Below are 18279 nucleotides of genomic sequence, written 5' to 3'. Positions count from 1 at the left end.
CGAACAAATTACTCACTCGCTGATGTCTCTGGCATTGCAATCATTGCATCAAACTGACGCCATAGGCTATCATCAGCTCACCAAGAAAATAAATTTGTATGTAATTTGGTTTCGCTTGTTAGTAGCAAAACTTTCTCCACTAAGGATGACAGCTACGCTTATCTCGAGCATGTATTGTTCTGTGAGCACAAGAATGAACCATCAAACAATTATCGTCAAATGATTCTACAATAAAAAAAAACATTTCAGGGCGACCAAACTGGTAGAATGGTTATTTCAAAATTTTCGTAGCATTATAAAATAATATCCGAAGTTATAAACAAGCGACTTAAATTAAACCACAGCGTAGTTCTACGTCAATAACGCGGTCGTGTCTTGAACACAACCTCCTATAATTTTTTTTCTTCAGAACTTGTTTCACGACTAAACAAGATTCGCATACACAATGTGTGTTAACAACTGCAACCATAAAATTTAATTCAGTAATCAGGGATGCCAGGTGACTGTTTTGAATTCACAAAAAGTGTCTTCACACATTTTTGAACGAAAATGGATAGTTCAAAACTACTACTTTATTGGAAATACATGCATATCGATTTAAATCTTTTCTTGATCAATCGTTGATTAAGTGAACAAACATTGGCCCCAATAAATCGATAATAACAAAACCTCTGAGTAATGAAATCATATGCTGATAAAAAATAGCAATAAAACAAAGAGATATATGAAGTTTATTCCACTTTGTTATGATTTTGGGATTTTGACTCTGAGAAAAGAGTCTCGGCCAATTTTAGAAATGTTTGTTCAAAATAAACACATGTCTTCACATCTGACGTCACTGATCATACCGAGCAAAAGAGTCAGAATTCTTTCCAGTCTACCAAATAAAACATTTAAATTAATGATATTTTGCCCGTCTCGACAGTGATTAAAGCCGACACGAGACGAGACGAGTTACTCGTCTCGTTTTCTAGAATAGGGCCCATTATTCTTACTTTATTTCATTTTGAAGTTCAATGGTTAGACATTCGATTTTCGAAATGCGAATTTTCCGACTTTGAATTTCACACCCTTCTTCAGATTTTTTTTAACAACTGTTGTATCTATCTTCATCATTTCCTACTTTTTTTTTCGTTTGAGGTTCAACCTAACGATTGCCATATATTTTTCAACTGAACACAGCTCTGGCGAACTTGGACTACGTGTTTGACTTCTATTGTCCCCCAAAATTTCGACGAGAGTCTGGTTTAAGGGGGAACCTCGGTCTGGAAGGTCGAAAGAATCGATTTTTTTTGCACTTTTGGGAAGATTATGCCCTCAGAAATGCTATCCTAAAAGGATTTTTCGATATTTGATTTCGTTGGGAAGTTACAGCCAAAAGTATGAGGTCACCTCGAGAGATTTAGTATTGCTGCACGAACTTTTAACCGTTTTTCTCAAAACTATGTTTGTTACGGCTCAAGCCGAACACAAAAAAAAAAGAAAACACAAATTTCTATTACTTATCACTTTATTGACACAACTAATAAAATACAAACACTTAGCACTAAACACACAATAAAGCCACCAAAACTTAGCAACAATTCAGCCTGGGTCCGCACCTGTAAACAAATAATAATTAGCGCATCTACATATCTGTTATTAATCGACACTCACCTTTTCATAATAAACAACACTAGCGTTGAATCACAACACAAAACAACATTCACAACAAACGAACAATAACAAGAGAATTGTCACAATGTAGGAACGGATGGAAACGAACCCGCTATACAAAGCGCAATTCTATTATAGCGAATATTCCAGACGCATACTATTGACTATATTCGATCTCATCATTTCATCTCTACTACATCAACGGGTAGCCAGTCTACTCTAGCTCATCATTACTCTTCGGAACTCTGTTCAGATACCTCTCTGGGCGGAGACAATGTTTTTCAGCTGGTGGCATCGATATCTCAGGGGTTAAATCAGAGCTCAAATTGTGGGAAGTTTCGATGATTGAAGCCAACTGGAGAGCTTTATCAACACCACGTCAATCAAAATTATTCATTACACCTTGTAACAGAATAACACGCCTTGAATAAAGCGGATTTGAGTATGTTGACCGGACTGTTGACCGGACATTGTCCGAACAGGTATCACCTCAAAAAAAATTGGAAAATTAACAGATGAAAAATATCGTTTCTGCAAATTTGATGCTGAAACTTGGGAATATTTATTGTGTCAATCTAGATTGCGGATTCATGGAAAAGGGGTTATGGTTTGCTAACGAGATATGGTTTGCTGAACCAAAAAAGGTAAGGAACTTCATAAAAGAAGTCATACCTTCTTGGGGGGAGATGCCAAGTTCAAGTCCACTTATTCTCTGAGTAATGGAACGAACTGACAGTGCATATATAGTAAACTGGAGTGCACCGCACTAGATCAAACAACTGGACGCAGTGGTTCAATGCTCCTATAGAAGAGGAAAAAGGCTTTTGGCTACGCTATAATTTCGGAAAGAGTAGATTAAATGCAAACGCTTTAATGGCATCGAGTAATTTCACTACTCTGCTGAGCTTCCTACCACGCTATGTGGTTCTCACAGTCTTTTCATCGCGAGTAAAACTACATATAGGTTATAGACAATGCTGACGTAGGTCAAAGGGCTAAGAAAGCAAAAGAAAAGACGTCTTTAGTAATAGTGCCAAGTCAGAAAGCAGCTCACGATTTTAATAACTAAAGATAACGTTAATAACTATTTTCTCTATGAGCAAATTCTGGTAATATACTTACCAATCGAATCGGAATTCCTCTAAGATCTGTTTGAAAAGCTATACATCACGATGCCCTAATCCGTAAACGGTTTGAATTATTTAATTTGTATTCATTGTATCATTGTATCGAGTCATACTATAGCTTGTTGGAAAGGTATTTTTGCGCGCTATGATATAGTCCTTGACAGTGTTTTGTTTGGTTAAGTCGTTCGTGAGTTATAGTGTCGCAAATATGGAGCAAAATAAAGAGAAAATCCGACATATTTTACAGTACTACTATGACAAAGGCAAAAATGCATCTCAAGCTGCCAATAAAATTTGTGCAGTTTATGGACCAGATACAGTTTTTCAATTTCCACCGCACAACGATGGTTTTAACGTTTTCGTTCCGGTGTAGAGGTCGTCGAAGATGCGCCACGCTTCGGAAGGTCTGTCGTCGAAAATTGCGACAAAATCGCTGAATTAGCCGAGAGAGACCGGCATAGTAGCAGCCGTAGCATCGGCCAAGAGCTAGGGATAAGTCATCAAACCGTTATTAACCATTTGAAGAAGCTTGGATTCACAAAGAAGCTCGATGTATGGGTGCCACACACGTTGACGCAAAAAAACATCTTTGGCCGTATCGACGCATGTGAATCGCTGCTGAATCGCAACAAAATCGAGCCGTTTCTGAAGCGGATGGTGACTGGCGATGAAAAGTGGGTCACTTACGACAACGTGAAGCGCAAACGGTCGTGGTCGAAGCCCGCTGAAGCGGCTCAGACGGTGGCCAAGCCCTCATTAACGGCCAGGAAGGTTCTGCTGTGTGTTTGGTGGGATTGTCAAGGAATAATCTATTATGAGCTGCTTCCCTATGGCCAAACGCTTAATTCGGACCTGTACTGCCAACAACTGGACCGCTTGAAGGTAGCACTCATGAAGAAGAGGCCATCTTTGATAAACAGAGGCCGCATTGTCTTCCATCAGGACAACGCCAGGCCACACACTTCTTTGGTGACGCGCCAGAAGCTTCGGGAGCTCGGATGGGAGGCTCTTTTGCATCCGCCGTATAGTCCGGACCTTGCACCAAGTGACTACCACCTGTTTTCGTCCATGGCGAACGAGCTAGGTAGTCAGAAGTTAGCCACAAAAGAGGCCTGTGAAAATTGGCTATCCGAGTTTTTTGCCAATAAGGAAGCGATCTTCTATAACAGGGGTATTATGAAGTTGGCATCTCGTTGGGAACAAGTCATCGAACAAAACGGCGCATATTTGACTTAAAACAGATTTAAAACTAATTAAAACTAATTTTATGAACAAATGAAAATTTAAAAAAAATACCGCAGGACTTTTTTGACAGCCTAATATGTACTCATAACCATCAAACGGGTTGCAAGGACAAAAAACAAAATTAGCTTTCCTGCTAGAAACTCAACTGTTCAACTGTCTAGCTGAAATAATGTTCGTTTGCAGACTATGAGCTTTATTTCCGCACACCCTTCAAGGTGAAAACGAAATGAACGACACGCCATTGACCTACGTTTTACGAGTTATCGCAGCGTCAAAGATAATAAAGGGATTTCAAGCAGATTGACCCCCTTTTAAAATAGAAATTATGAATGAAAGTTAGTATCAAATTAGAGTTCAATGTGTATGGAAAACTTTGTTTTCTTCATTTGGTAAAAGAATTGTACCTGAAGATCATTTTAAATTATAATGATAAGTTTTAATGGAAAACTAAATTCGTGTCCAGATCCCGACACCGTACCGTTGTCGTCGCGGATACATTTCGTTTTGTTTCCACCGTGGAGTTTATTGGGCCAATGAATTTCTATGGAATTGCGGGCATCTTACTAACCCACTCCACCATCTACATCACGCTTATTCCTACACATTGACTGGATGTCCAATTTGTTTGCTAGAACTAATTATTGCCCACAATCTTGTATGCAACAACATTCACGGGAACCAAGTTGAAAAAATGCATAATATATTATTTACCTTTGCATTCGCTCGCAAAACATACCTCTCTTATTCGTTAAATTGCTCATTAGTTTTAATATTTCCACTGTTGATGTCTCAGGCGAAAAAAATGCTGGATAAATTTGCCGTCTAATAGTATATATTATAACATATATCGTAAAAACGATTCTGCGTAATATGCATTTGAAAAACTCTTAATTTTTCGTTACATTTTTCGTAGAGTTCGTAGTTCGTTTCGTAGGGGGGTACCCTATATAGAAATCAAAGACGTAGTCCTATTTTCCGAAATCTTTTTCGATCTTTGAGCGTTCAATTTATCTATTTAAATATTTACGCTAGGGTATGAATCATGGATCTCTGCAAATATTCAGATTTTTTCTTCATTCGAAGCAGTTAACATCGCTTGTTTTCCGTCATCATAAAGGCGGCATTCCATCTATTCGACTTGCTACTTGCTACAAGTCAATGGTAAACAGCAATGGATATGATACTTGCGCAATTTTTTATTTTGTGTCCACCTCAGCCATTACACAATAGTATGCAAACGCTCACTGCTCCAACATATCTGTTCTGATGTTATTGTTTTTATGATCAAATATTTTGTTGTTCCATTATTATGGTAATCGCCAATAAATGACTACTACTCGCTACTCGCTACTACTCCAATATTGTCGTGCATGTCGTGCATGTCGTGGTATATATTATAACATATATCGTAAAAGCGATTCTGCGTAATATGCATTTGAAAAACTCTTAATTTTTCGTTACATTTTTCGTAGAGTTCGTAGTTCGTTTCGTAGGGGGGTCCCCTATATAGAAATCAAAGACGTAGTCCTACGTCAAAATCATTGCCGGGACGTCGTTTGCGATCGATGTGTTCCGGTGCGGAGATATCGTAGACGTCACATTACTTTCATACGCTTTTTCATTAACTTCCCCTTGTGTGATTTTTAGCCTCTCAAAAAACTCAAATTTTGACGCCTGTGACGCTATAAAATGAAGTCCGATTCAGCTAATATTTGGCCTAGGGTTTTTTTTACCGCGCAAATCAACATTTCTGCAGGAAGTCCCGTATGAAAATTCGAGAAAGTCATTTTTATTGCCACCCTAAACCATACGCCTTACCTTGTATTCCGAAAGTCCCCGAGAGTCGGTTCTTGACAAAACAAATTTCGAGATGACAGTAGATCTCGACGTTTCATGCAATTTAAGGATATTTGGCATCAACGTATTTTTTTTTTTTTTTGAAAACCCCGATTTCATGTAACAACCACGCCACACCGCGGTGTGCACCGTCTCGATCCCTGGGAGTTTTTCGATGGTCAAAAAACAAAACTTTGAGCGCTATGAAGCACCCCATAAAAATCATGTCCATTTGAGTTGAAATTTTGCACAGATAATTTTTTGGGCCACTAAATAAAATGTTCATGGTCGGTTCGTGAAATTCGGTGATAAATTTCTTTTTCCAAACATTCATTGCCACCCTAATGACCGTATTACGGCGCTGAATGTGAGAGAATTGAATGATCCTTTCTCAATCATTTGCATTTCAGTTGTCCTGAAAGAATCATGTTTCTTTTTCAGTTATTAATATGGACATACAGCTTATTGATTGAGATACTTCTGGAAAAGTATGCTTCCAAAGCCCAGTGGGAAGCATAATTCTAGAGCAACATGTCAAAAGGGTCTATCTTCTTTGGTCGTTTCTCTTCATCGACTTTCTCTTTTGATATCCACGGCCTTTCAGACTGATTTTGCTCTAGTTTTGCCATGTAGTTTGATAAACGAGGTTCCCTTTCACACTCCTTATCGTAGAACACATCAGGAAATGCTTTTACCGCTGAGTTATTAATGAAAGAGAATGTAGATGAAGAGAATCGATCAAAGAAGATAGGCCCTTTTGACATGTTGCTCTAGAATTGTTACATATGCTGGGGATCGATCCCACCTCAAGGGTAATTTGGAGGGAAGAGTGTTTATAGTTCGTGGTGGATATTTTAATGGGAAAGAGAAAATCTGATACGAGTTGGCAGCGCAGTTCAATCGCAAAGTGTAGACAGCCGATTTGATTAGGATTTTCTTCTGCCGCTCTGTGAAAGGTACTGCATAGTATAATTCGTGATTCATTCCCTCGGGAAATGGTGTTTGGAAGCGTGGGAGATGTAATGTTGCTTAGATATACTGAAAAACTAGTTGAATGTTAAAAAAATTCCAGTGTTTCAGTTTCGCACTCTAATCGGCTCTTGCCAGTGCTACCAAATATTTGTACTAAACCTCTCCTTAAATTTGTATAATGTTTATTTTCGCAAGTTTGAATTTCGTTCTTCTACGTCGATAATACGGTTTTGTCTTCGGCAGATTTTCTTTATTTTTCATAATCTTACATGTTATGTACTATTGCTCTTTGAAGAGAAATTAATTCCGTCCAATACGACACAATAATTAATAGTTCTAGAGTCTTTTAACTACCAGAACTCTTACAACCCGTTTGAAGATCTGTTCAAAGACCCTTCTACTTTTTGTCCTTGGATTCGACTTGAACGCTGTTGGCAGTATACAATTTCCTGAGGAAACAGAAAACGAGATTCGGACAAACAGAACGGATCAATCTTGTATCTGCTAAAAAGCCAACAAGGTATTTCTGGAAACACTAATTTTCAAAAAGATCTAAGTTGACAGTGCCGGTTGTCACTAAACAGGAACAGCAGACCTCTTGTATGAACTACTGGTTCGTACATCTATATCCGCACTATTGTCTTGCTCAACATATTTAGCTTGAAACTAATTATTCGTGACCGAGAAGTGGTAACGAGATGATCTATCGATAATCTTGTAATTTTGTGTAAAATTTCGATAATAATTGATATATAATTCATTTCGTTCTAGGATCACCAGGCCCATTTCGCTCGCCATGCTGTTACTCTTCTACCAGTACCAGTCCATTCAATCGGAATAACCCACCAATCAGTATTTCAACACTTGAACTTTCTGTTACAATATTTTTTTGTACCGTCCTACGAAGTCAGAATACACAACAGCCATCACGGAGACGATAACGACGACGACAATCTTCAACACCGGAAATAGCATGAAAAAGGACGACAAACATGCCAAGGACAAACCGGACCGAAAGATAATCCGTCATCCGACGGCACCATCATCAACTAAAACGATTATAATTAATCTGATTGTAGCGTTTTTCTTGTATCTGTTACGGCGGGTTATAGGTATGTGGTGTGTCAAAGTTTATTTTGAACTGAAGTAATGTTTTTTTTTTCTTTTGAATATTTTAGAAGCTGGCGGGAAAAGTGCAATTACGAAGTACAGTCGATTTATCAAATAGGACGAAACAGCCAGGCTTATTCAATCTTCCTCTTTCTGCAAATTCTCTTCTAACATTATGATCAAATGTATGTATAATATAATGTTCTAAACTCCAAGTGTTTTGTTTGTTTGAGAATATCCTGAAATTTGTTCGTTGACACGAACGTTAGAAATTTGTAAAATTTCTTGTTCTTATTGGATGTACAAAAAAAAATCTTGTTCATAATCGTTTGTGAAAAATCGCGCGCTCATCTTGCTTGAAGCCCGCACATTCTTTCGAGATGCTTAGGATGTCAACAATTTCAGATAGTTTCATTTTCCAAAATCTTTTTCGATCTTTGAGCGTTCAATTTATCTATTTAAATATTTGCGCTAGGGTATGAATAATGGATCTCTGCTGAGGCAAATGTGGTATTCTAGATTAAGAGTGTAATTGGTATGACAGCACGAGTGTGTTGATTATTACATTTAGAGAGAAATGGATGTCGGTTTTTGAACAATTGATAGTGTTGTGTGTTGTTGATTGTGGGAATATCACATTGGCGATCCTGCCATACTAGATTCGCTGGACAGGAGAATGATTATATTCAAATTCTCAGATTGGTAAGTGATAAAAAAGAGAAACGATAAATAATAATTTTGTTTCTAGTTTGGACGAGGAAACAGATGAAAACAATGAGTTAGAAATCGAGGTGGAGTAGTAGAAGAAGTATATCAGTATTGGTAAGCAAAATGTGATGGCGTCGTTGTGAATATGGCATTCTATGTGAATATGGAAGAAACAGACACAAGTATTGACGTTGCGATGTGAAAGGTGGTTATGGCAGTGCATGCGATATCGCTCGTTACTCCACTATCTTCATTACCTTCATTTCCAGTGTTTCGAAATGAAACTGAAGAGAAGGGATGCCAGAAAAATGATTTTTCTGAGATCAAAACAGTTGAGTCGGGTCAAGCCCAAGGCCATCTTATAAATAAAAAGTATCACACTGAATATAAATCACGCTCAAAACAGTTGAGTCGGGTCAAGCCCAAGGCCAACTTTTTCTAAAAGTTTTGAGTCGAGTATAGCTCTAGGCCGAAACAGTTGAGTCGGGTTAAGCCCAAGGCCAACTTATGCAGAAAAGTTATACATCGAGTTTCGGTTACAGTTGAGTCGGGTTAAGCCCAAGGCCAACTTGTACTAAAAGTTTTGAGTCGAGTATAGCTCTAGGCCAAAACAGTTGAGTCGGGTTGAGCCCAAGACCAACTTGTACAGAAAAATTATACATCGTGTTTCGGTTACAGTTGAGTTGGGTCAAGCCTAAGGCCAACTTGTTTACAACAAAACAGCTGAGTCGGGTAATGCACAATAGCAGCATATACAAGTGAATGGATAAAATAAATGAACAAACATTAAAAATAAATTAATTGAAATAATTATATAACTACAGAAAACAGTCACACTGCCGCTCATGAAATGAAACAAAAGAAAATAAGCAGCGTTGACGTTCAACCTAATTTCAAAATTGCTTGCACTGATACCAGTCGCAGTTTGCGAACGCGAATATTTACAATATTTAATGTTAATTTCCTGTAAATATGAGCGGATTTTGGCGGGTGAGTGATATTTCGTCTTCCGGGGAATCAAGTGAACTGGAAAGTGTTGAGAATGGCGAAAGGCCAGGAATTACTTTAGTGGAGATCGGTATATCGCGTAGAGTTTAGGAAGAAACAAAAGTGATAGAGGTTAAGCAGGGAAAATCGGCATCAAAAGTGCTATCGGGTTCGTGGCGGTTCAAGCCTTTTTAAGAGAATTCGCCCCTCAATGTACACAGAGCGGAATCAGAGCAACGTAAGGAAGAATTTATTCAAACGCTGATCAGATGTTCTGCATGGGAGATCGCGACGAAACTTTAAGATGCTCATCTTAATATAGATATAGTTAAGAATGATTTGGAACGGATTTCGGGGAATGGTAACAACTTTTATTATATTCGGATAGAAGTTAACAAGAGAAATCAAGCGATTCGGCGGATTAGGTTAATTTAAAGAAGAAGATTTTTTTTTTAAAGAAAACATGCGAGCGAAGTTTTTTTTTTGTTTTTGACGTAGAACTACGTCTTTCAGGGAGGGTGCCACATCAGAAAACAGGTCACGTTTTTATGAAATAAAGTTAACGTTAATTACTATTTTCACAGCGAACAAATTCTGATAATTTGCAGCCCAATGTAATCGGAAATTTTCTAAGATTTGATTTGATATACTATACAGTACCAACCACTAATGCCTAAACAGTTAAAATTAATGAAAACTGGAAGCATTCTCATTTTCCCATACATTTGTTCTGCCGATTTGTATGCATTCCCGAACAGAGCTGTCAATAACGAGCAACCGATACATTCGTTTCTGCCCGTTGTCAACATATTTGGTTTAAATAAGCCATCCGCGATTTGAAGCCACACCCATTCTTCGTGTGGACACCGACTGGACAACATCGTTGCTGAACGAGCTGGACGGCGAGGGATCGAGTGTTAGAGTAGAGTTGTCCAAGAGCCTTTCTCAAGACTAGGGACGAATGAACTGAAAAGTTTAAAGTCTCTATAATACAAAACCATACCATACCATGAAGCTACCCCACGTCTTGTTTGGTGGTCATCGAAGCAACATAGTTGCCGCAGAGCGTCGAGCGGGAGAGGATTGTTTTCTTGGCGGGTGAAGGAAGAGTATGAAACAGAGTTTCTTTCCAAAAGGGCCTTCTCAGGGCTAGAGGCGGAAACCTAAAATAGAATAGAATGAAAACACAGATGCGAGTGAGCTAGCATAACACAAGGAGCGGATATCATTCATGCCTAATGCTGATTTCACACACAGCTCGATACAAGGAGAGGAAGTCCTCTGTATCGAGGTGTGCTACGACAAAGAAGAGCAGCATACGAGAATTTTTTGTGCTAGTGCGGATATGGAAGAGTATCCAGAATGTTGGAATATAGATGCATTTGCATTTAATTAGGAAAACGTATATTTCATGAAAGTATGCTTTTAAATTCCAGCAGGGTAACCTTACGGTTGTGGGGTTGTCTCAAGCGAAATATAGAAGCAAAAGGGTTGATAGTTTGCGATCGATATCTGAGTGATATCAGGAAAAAGTCTGATGCGGGTTGAACCAAATAAACGATAAGTGCTTATAGCTTTCGACTCTACTCGACTCTTCTGATTCTACTGAAGTAATAAAAAATTAAATAGCTAAAAAGTTATTTCAAAAATTTCGATGCATTCTAAAATAATATCCGAAGTGATAAACAAGTGAATTTTATCATATAATTCCGTAGTTCTACGTCTAAAACTGCGGTCGTGTCCTAGATACAACCCATTACAATTTTTTTTCTCTAAATTTACCCTCATTTTTATTCAAACAGCGCGGGAGGAAGTTCCTGAATCAACATAAAGATATCGCAGTCATTTTGACAACATATGAATCACTAACAAAGGATCCTAAGAAGTCCTGTTCGTCTGAAGGTGCATTACCAGATAACGGAGAATCAATCACGAAGCGCCTTAACACGCAGCAGATAATAAAACCCCAGGGATTCTTTAATATGATCGATCAAGCTGATGAATGAATAAGGTATCTTGTACAGTGTTTTCTGGTATCGTTATTTTTAATGTGAGAGGAGGATGTGGTATTCTAGATTTAGAGTGAAATTGGTATGACAGCACGAGTGTGTTGATTATTACATTTAGAGAGAAATGGATGTCGGTTTTTGAACAATTGATAGTGTTGTGTGTTGTTGATTGTAGGAATATCACAACAAATATTCAGATTTTTTCTTCATTCGAAGCAGTTAACATCGCTTGTTTTTCGTCATCATAAAGGCGGCATTCCATCTATTCGACTTGCTACAAGTCAATGGTAAACAGCAATGGATATGATACTTGCGCTTTTTTTATTTTGTTTGCACCTCAGCCATTACACAATAGTATGCAAACGCTCACTGCTCCAACATATCTGTTCTGATGTTATTGTTGTCGTGCTACACACGCCGCACCGATCCGCAGGCGATTGGATAAGGCCAACATTGCTAAACAAGACCAATTATGTCATCAAAAGAGACACCCCAATAAGCAAGGACCATCGACTTGTAGCATGTAGGAAGTTGAATAGATGGAATTCCGCCTTAAGGGCTTTTTTGGTGCTTTTGGCATTGCATCAATGCATAGAAGTGACACTATGGCGAGGCATGCGTTAAGGTTGTGCGCCACATAATTATTTGAGGAATATCAAGCTAAACCATAGTGAATGTCATGTTGGAATGTAGTGAGTTATTTGGGTTCGCGTACCAATCGCAAAACTGACTTCAACAAAAATGGTATTTGCGTTGATCTTGATCATAATGAAGAAATGCAACTCTTTTCGAGGTTTCTGAGATTAATACTTATGACAGACATACAGCTGTACTTGCGCTGTACTTCGAAAAATGTATGTCTGTCACCATGTACAGCGCTAGAATCATGCAAGCAACTCGGTACAATCGCTGTATCTGTACCGACCTGTTTCACCGTTGTACATGACTACAGTTGTACGGTGCGCAGCGCCACAAACGGTTAGTGGTGGGTAGCATGAACAAACTGAATCAAAACACTTGGTAAATATTATTTTCATTAACTTTCTCTTGAGTTAATAACTCAGATTGGAAACTTGTTTGTTGTGTTTGATAGTTCAGACGCTAAATAAAAAACTTTTTCATTGAAACATGAGGTGAAAATTGGTCGAATTTCTGATTGTCAATTTGACATGCGGTGCAATGTACAACCAAAGTATGTCTGTCATGCTACGATGGTACCTGTACAACGCTGTACACGTACAACGCAAGTACAGCTGTATGTCTGTCCCTGGTATAACAGACAAAATTTATTTCATTTATTTAGTCACCAAGTAGGTAAATGTCGTTTTAGAATTGTGTATGTGATTGAGTTTCGCTTGCCAGTAGCAAAATTTTTTCCACTAAGGATGGATCATCAATCAATTGTCGTCAACTGATTCTACAATAGAAAAACATTTGGGGCGACCAAACCATTCTATTAAACAGTTATTTTTGAAAATTTCGCAGCATTCTAACATAATATCCGAAGTTATGAACAAGCGACTTGAATGAAATAACAGCATAGTTCTACATCCACAATGTGGTCGTGTCGTGGACACAACGTCGTATATTTTTATTTTCCCAATTATATTAGAGATAATGATTAGTATTTTTAATTTTTTCAAAGATGCCGCACAAATTAATTTAGCAAAATTTCGACCTTAGAAACAATTTGTATTATTAACAGAGACATAGCCTATCGATTCGTGGTGAGACTATACAGTGTCGGACAAGACATTAGGACCACTGCTCAACCAAAAAAGAAAGTAGCAAAACTTTGAGAAAAAATAATCCAATCCATTGCTTCAATCCATTTATAATTAATTATTTGCATTGTTCGAAGAGATTTATACAATTTTAATTCAAAACAATAGTAATTAATTAAAAACTAAAAGTAGGTTATATCTGTGATATAACCGCAAGGTACACGTAGGACTACCACTGACTTGGTAATTATTTGTATGAAATTGAATATAAATCAATTCTCAATGAATAAATAAATGCTTATTTCTGAAGATTGCTGAAAGTTTTCCTTGTTAGTGTGTGAGTGGATGAGTATGAGTATTAAATTGTTATTAACATGAAATTCAACAATTTCGAACTTGTTGGTGATCCAGAAAAGAACCGTTGGGTTCGCGTAGTTTTGTAAAAGCAACTGATTCTATTTTGTTCTCGTGAGAATAATACACGTTTTCCTGACCACGCGGAAGCAGAATAGAAACTGATGCTCTTGGATACGATTATTCCGTGTTCGGTAACACATTCCGATTACCACAAAAGCAATCATCATCAATGAGCTAGATTGTTATGATTTCAATAGCCTGTTTTCAAAACAATTTTTAAGCTATTGAAACGATTTTTTTTATCAATAAGTGACAATCATATAACACTTTGACATTTTATCTTTCGAATGAAGTCATTGTCATATCACTCCATTCAGCCGGTAAAGAGGTGTTAACCATGCACTCCAGCGTCACTCCCTCGTTTTCGAAACTTCGAACTTACACCCCAGTACAGAAATGAAAGACGTAGTCCTACGTCAAAAGTGCGTTTCAAGCATACACCCATACCTCGCTTTACGGCCTAGATACGTTCCACGAAACTTGGTCGCAAAGCGAAAAGCCGTATAAAGAATCAGTTGTATAACGACGTCGAAAATAACTTTTTTGCCGTTATAGCGAAACATTTTAGACCGTAAATCGAAAACATGCCTTAATTTAAGAGGGCCGTTATAGCGAAATGCCGTATAAAGAGCGGCCGTATAGCGAGATATGAGTGTAATTAACTACTAAAATGACGCGTAAGGGAGCTAATACAGTTGATCGATGCCTTAATTGATGAACAAGCATAAGACACATTCCAAAAACAACCGAATGTATGCCTTACACTTTTCAGTCTATGTAGTGTAGTTGACATCTTTCCTGCAAATATTGAAGATGACAAAAGATAATAGTAGAGGAGATGTGTCTAAAACGCGCCTACCGGTCAATTTGACCCGCCTGATTTTCTCGTAAACCAGCTAGAATAGAAATGCAATGGATATAGGCAATCGTGCTAGTCAATGATGGGATCCTGCCATGCAAGTTTTACATTTGTAACATGCTTTGATAAAATAAGAAAATAATTTTTTTTTGGAAGCGAATTTCGATGTAATTTAACTGTGGGTCATATTTATTGAGTCGAGTTCCCAGTGAATATCTCAGATGAAGAAAATAGTAAGAAAGGATTCTTTTCTTTCTCAATTTGATATTTTCCGCATCAGCTTACCATAGGGCAGTATGGCATGAAAGAAATAGCTTGTATTTGAGGCATGCCAAATGATTTTTTCAAATATCTCTGCATGATACGAATAAATGTCCTCGAATGTAAATTACATGGACAAAAATGAGCAACCAAAACTAAATGTCTGGCGTCTATACTATGTGCTTAGAGAATGCAGGAAAACAAGAGCGCGGACTGGAGAATTAATGCACGAATACTGGGAGAACACGCTCACCGGAAGAACGGTTTCTTCCCTTCGCTGGTGGGCATGAAGGGAATAGATTGATGGAATCTCTCATTCATACAAGCTGTTTCTCTGAGCTTTATAATCTCTGAGAGAAACAACTCATGGGCATATTATACTTCTGCTGGGCCATTCAACACCGTATGATTAGAGATTTAGAATTTGGACGCCTTACAAAATAAAATTCGTAGCACTTTTGTTATTCAGTATCTAAAATATAGAACGATTACAGATGACTGAGGGTTAACTAATCTACACCCAAAGTTAATTTTTAGCACATTTTCTGGCATCCCGATTTATTACATTGAATGAGCTGAAAGATAACATAAAATGTTCTACTCCCCAATACATGTATATCATTTGTATGATATATATGCTAGAGCCAATATGAAGGAGCGAAACAGGAGACACATTTAAATGAAAGCTTTTCGTATAGTTTGCCAAATACACGGCTTAGACAGAGAAAGATATATTCTCATTCATGTTCTTCTTTATCGGCTTAGAAAACACCTTCCAACTTCATTTTATGATCAGGTGTAATATTATCACGCTCCTTTATAATTCGCGACTACGAAGCTGAATTTGACAGCTTGTGTGCGTGAAGCGAATGTCAACAAAAAATTGCAAAAAGAATGTGATTTTTAAACGCAACGTTTTTAACGTTTTTTGCAGAAATTTTCGTAATGTAAGTATGTATCGAAAGAACTATCCTCTATGATGCTAATTTAGTTAAATCACATAAATTTACTGCAGGGGAAAACGTTTTCTTACCGCATCCAAAGGACACTGTCTTTACTTGTGAAAAAGTAAACAAACTTTCAGGATACTAAATTTTAATAAAAATTAATAATTGTGTGCAAAATTTATCTTCCAAACGGTTGGAAAATAAGTTTTCCTTATGCAGTGAAAAAAACTTTGCCGTAGCTTAAACTGAATTTAACTTATTAGTGTTTTTCTGTGACCTTGTTTCATGCATTATCAGGAGCCATCAGTCGGAGAAAACGAAACCTGCTACGTGCCTGTGGAGTTTGCGGATGTGTTCGATTACGCTGCGGGTGGAAGCCGTTTAGTCGTCGAAGGCGAAAGAGTATTCAAAGCTGGACATCTTTTAATAGTTGGTGTTGAAGAAGTTCACCATGAAGGCTTCAGTATTTTCTCGTCCTGCCTCCAGTCATCATCTCCAAGCTCGGGACCCCATACAATAAAAATTCGTACGAAAATCTCCTTCTCCAAATGGTTGTTTTCGTGTTCCTGTAAAACTGGCAAAGGGAAGTGCAAACACGTCATGGCTGTTTTGTATCATTTGCTTAAGTATGTTTTATTTTGTTTCTTTATTATTGCACATTTTGCACCAAGTTGGACTGTTTCACAATTTTTCAAAAGTGTGAAAATGTGAATGTGAATACTTGGAGAGTAGAAGTTCGACACGGTGAAATGGAGACTACAAATACGGGAGGTTTTTGTAGGTTCTATCTTTAGCCGTAGTCGTTGGATCCAGTCTAGATACCGCGATTTGTCCGTTTTCGGAGGGAAGGCATGAAAAGAAATTCCGGGGCGATATCTCTGCTTACATCCGGGGACGACACAAACAATACGGCTTTTGAATTTTGCAGATTGTTCGGAGTCAGCTTCAAGCAAATTTCGTCCGACTTGCATGTTCTCCGGGCAATTTGCGCAGCTTTTGACGTCCATATTTCACACGTTCTAAGGAAAATATTTTGAAAAATATTAGAGCACTGATTGAATAGAAGCCAGATCTTTGTATTTTAGGTATTTTATGAACACTAAGCGGATATTTTTATATCAAATTTCATTAATTCGGTTTACCTCTCTCGCAGGTAGATTGACAGAGGGTGTACTTCAACGGTTTTTTTTCACTACTAAATGACAATAAATTTTGGTTCGGAGCATCGAAACAGCTAAGAAAAACTATTTTTCAACAATTTCCACTAATTGTAAGATAAACACGGTACAAGTTTTCGAGAAATCAGTATATTAATTACAGAGAAAATATGCAACGGTTTGTATACATATTTTTCACTCACACGCGAAACTTTCATAGGTGGCGACACCGTACCTTCGATGACGCGAATAGCGCTGGCAGCTATTGGCGATCTAACGTACAAATCTACACCTAGGCGGCGCTGCGGTGAAAGTGATGATGGTTTTAAATTTTGCCATGTGAGCCTTTGGAAGGTTTGTAGTTCTTTCCATAAATTACAATGTTATAATCATAAAAGATTATTGGATTGCGATGAGTATTTAAGAAATTTAATTCTGCGCATTTTTATATATAACATGTTATTTTCTCATCTCTTTCAGTAGTGAAAATTGTATAAATATCGACAATGGTTGAATCAAAGACGGAAATTCGAGAGCACGAGAGCACAAAAACAAGTAGAAAAATACATGGTTCTTGCATGTGAGAACTACCTTGGAAAGTCCGGAAGTAAAACATACGTGATTTGTTTTTCAATTTTAGGTTACCTTATCATCATTTTCTTAGTTCAACAACAGAATCCAGATGTCTCACCGATCGTTTACGTTTTGCGTTAGATCGCCAATATGGATAGCTTGGTCGTGTAAAGTAACTTCGCATTCCAGCCGGCCTTGGTTCGATCCCCATTGACGTCGTATGGACGTTTTTTTTGCACAATCCCAAATGAAAAGAGGAAAGAAAACAGAAAGAGATGTCTGCACGCATACATACAAACCATTTTTAAGCTTCAAAATAGCTCATTTTTTGCGCATTTGACTCTCATGACCAGGAAATGGCATCTTTTCTGCCAAAGATGAAATGTTTTCTGCCAACGCTAGTTTGGGTGTACGTACTGACGTAGTCGTTACCTTTAATTTTAAGAGCATGGTCAAGATAAATCCATTCTCGCTCAGGGGGTGCGTATTACACACTTCTCCTATACACTGTGTGGCCGAAGCCGATAATTATCAACGTGTAGTGATCGTACTGATCAAATAGATTTGACACAAATTTAGTTCTTGTTTGCTTAAATTTTTTTCGACCTGTTCCTCAAACCTTGTACTGAGATACGTTAAATATATAGTTTGACATTTTTAAACGGTATTATTTAGCTTGCCCTGTAATCGA

At 37.7% G+C, this 18279-nt stretch overlaps 1 long non-coding RNA gene across 2 annotated transcripts in view; it reads left to right on the top strand.

The window, feature by feature from the left end:
* LOC129779838 (uncharacterized) overlaps window positions 1-8171 on the top strand; it is a 33566-nt gene extending 25395 nt beyond the window's left edge. For both annotated transcript variants that reach the window (XR_008743783.1, XR_008743782.1), the window contains 2 exons: window positions 7608-7948; window positions 8015-8171. This is a non-coding gene — a long non-coding RNA (uncharacterized LOC129779838). The remainder of the gene's footprint in view (window positions 1-7607; window positions 7949-8014) is intronic.
* The last annotated feature ends 10108 nt before the right edge of the window (window positions 8172-18279 follow it).

The sequence above is a fragment of the Toxorhynchites rutilus genome, chromosome 3 (genome assembly GCF_029784135.1).
Source record: "Toxorhynchites rutilus septentrionalis strain SRP chromosome 3, ASM2978413v1, whole genome shotgun sequence".
Lineage (NCBI taxonomy): Eukaryota > Metazoa > Arthropoda > Insecta > Diptera > Culicidae > Toxorhynchites > Toxorhynchites rutilus.
The sequence above is the reverse complement of the archived record's forward strand: the minus strand, read 5'-3'. Positions and strand labels throughout refer to the sequence as shown.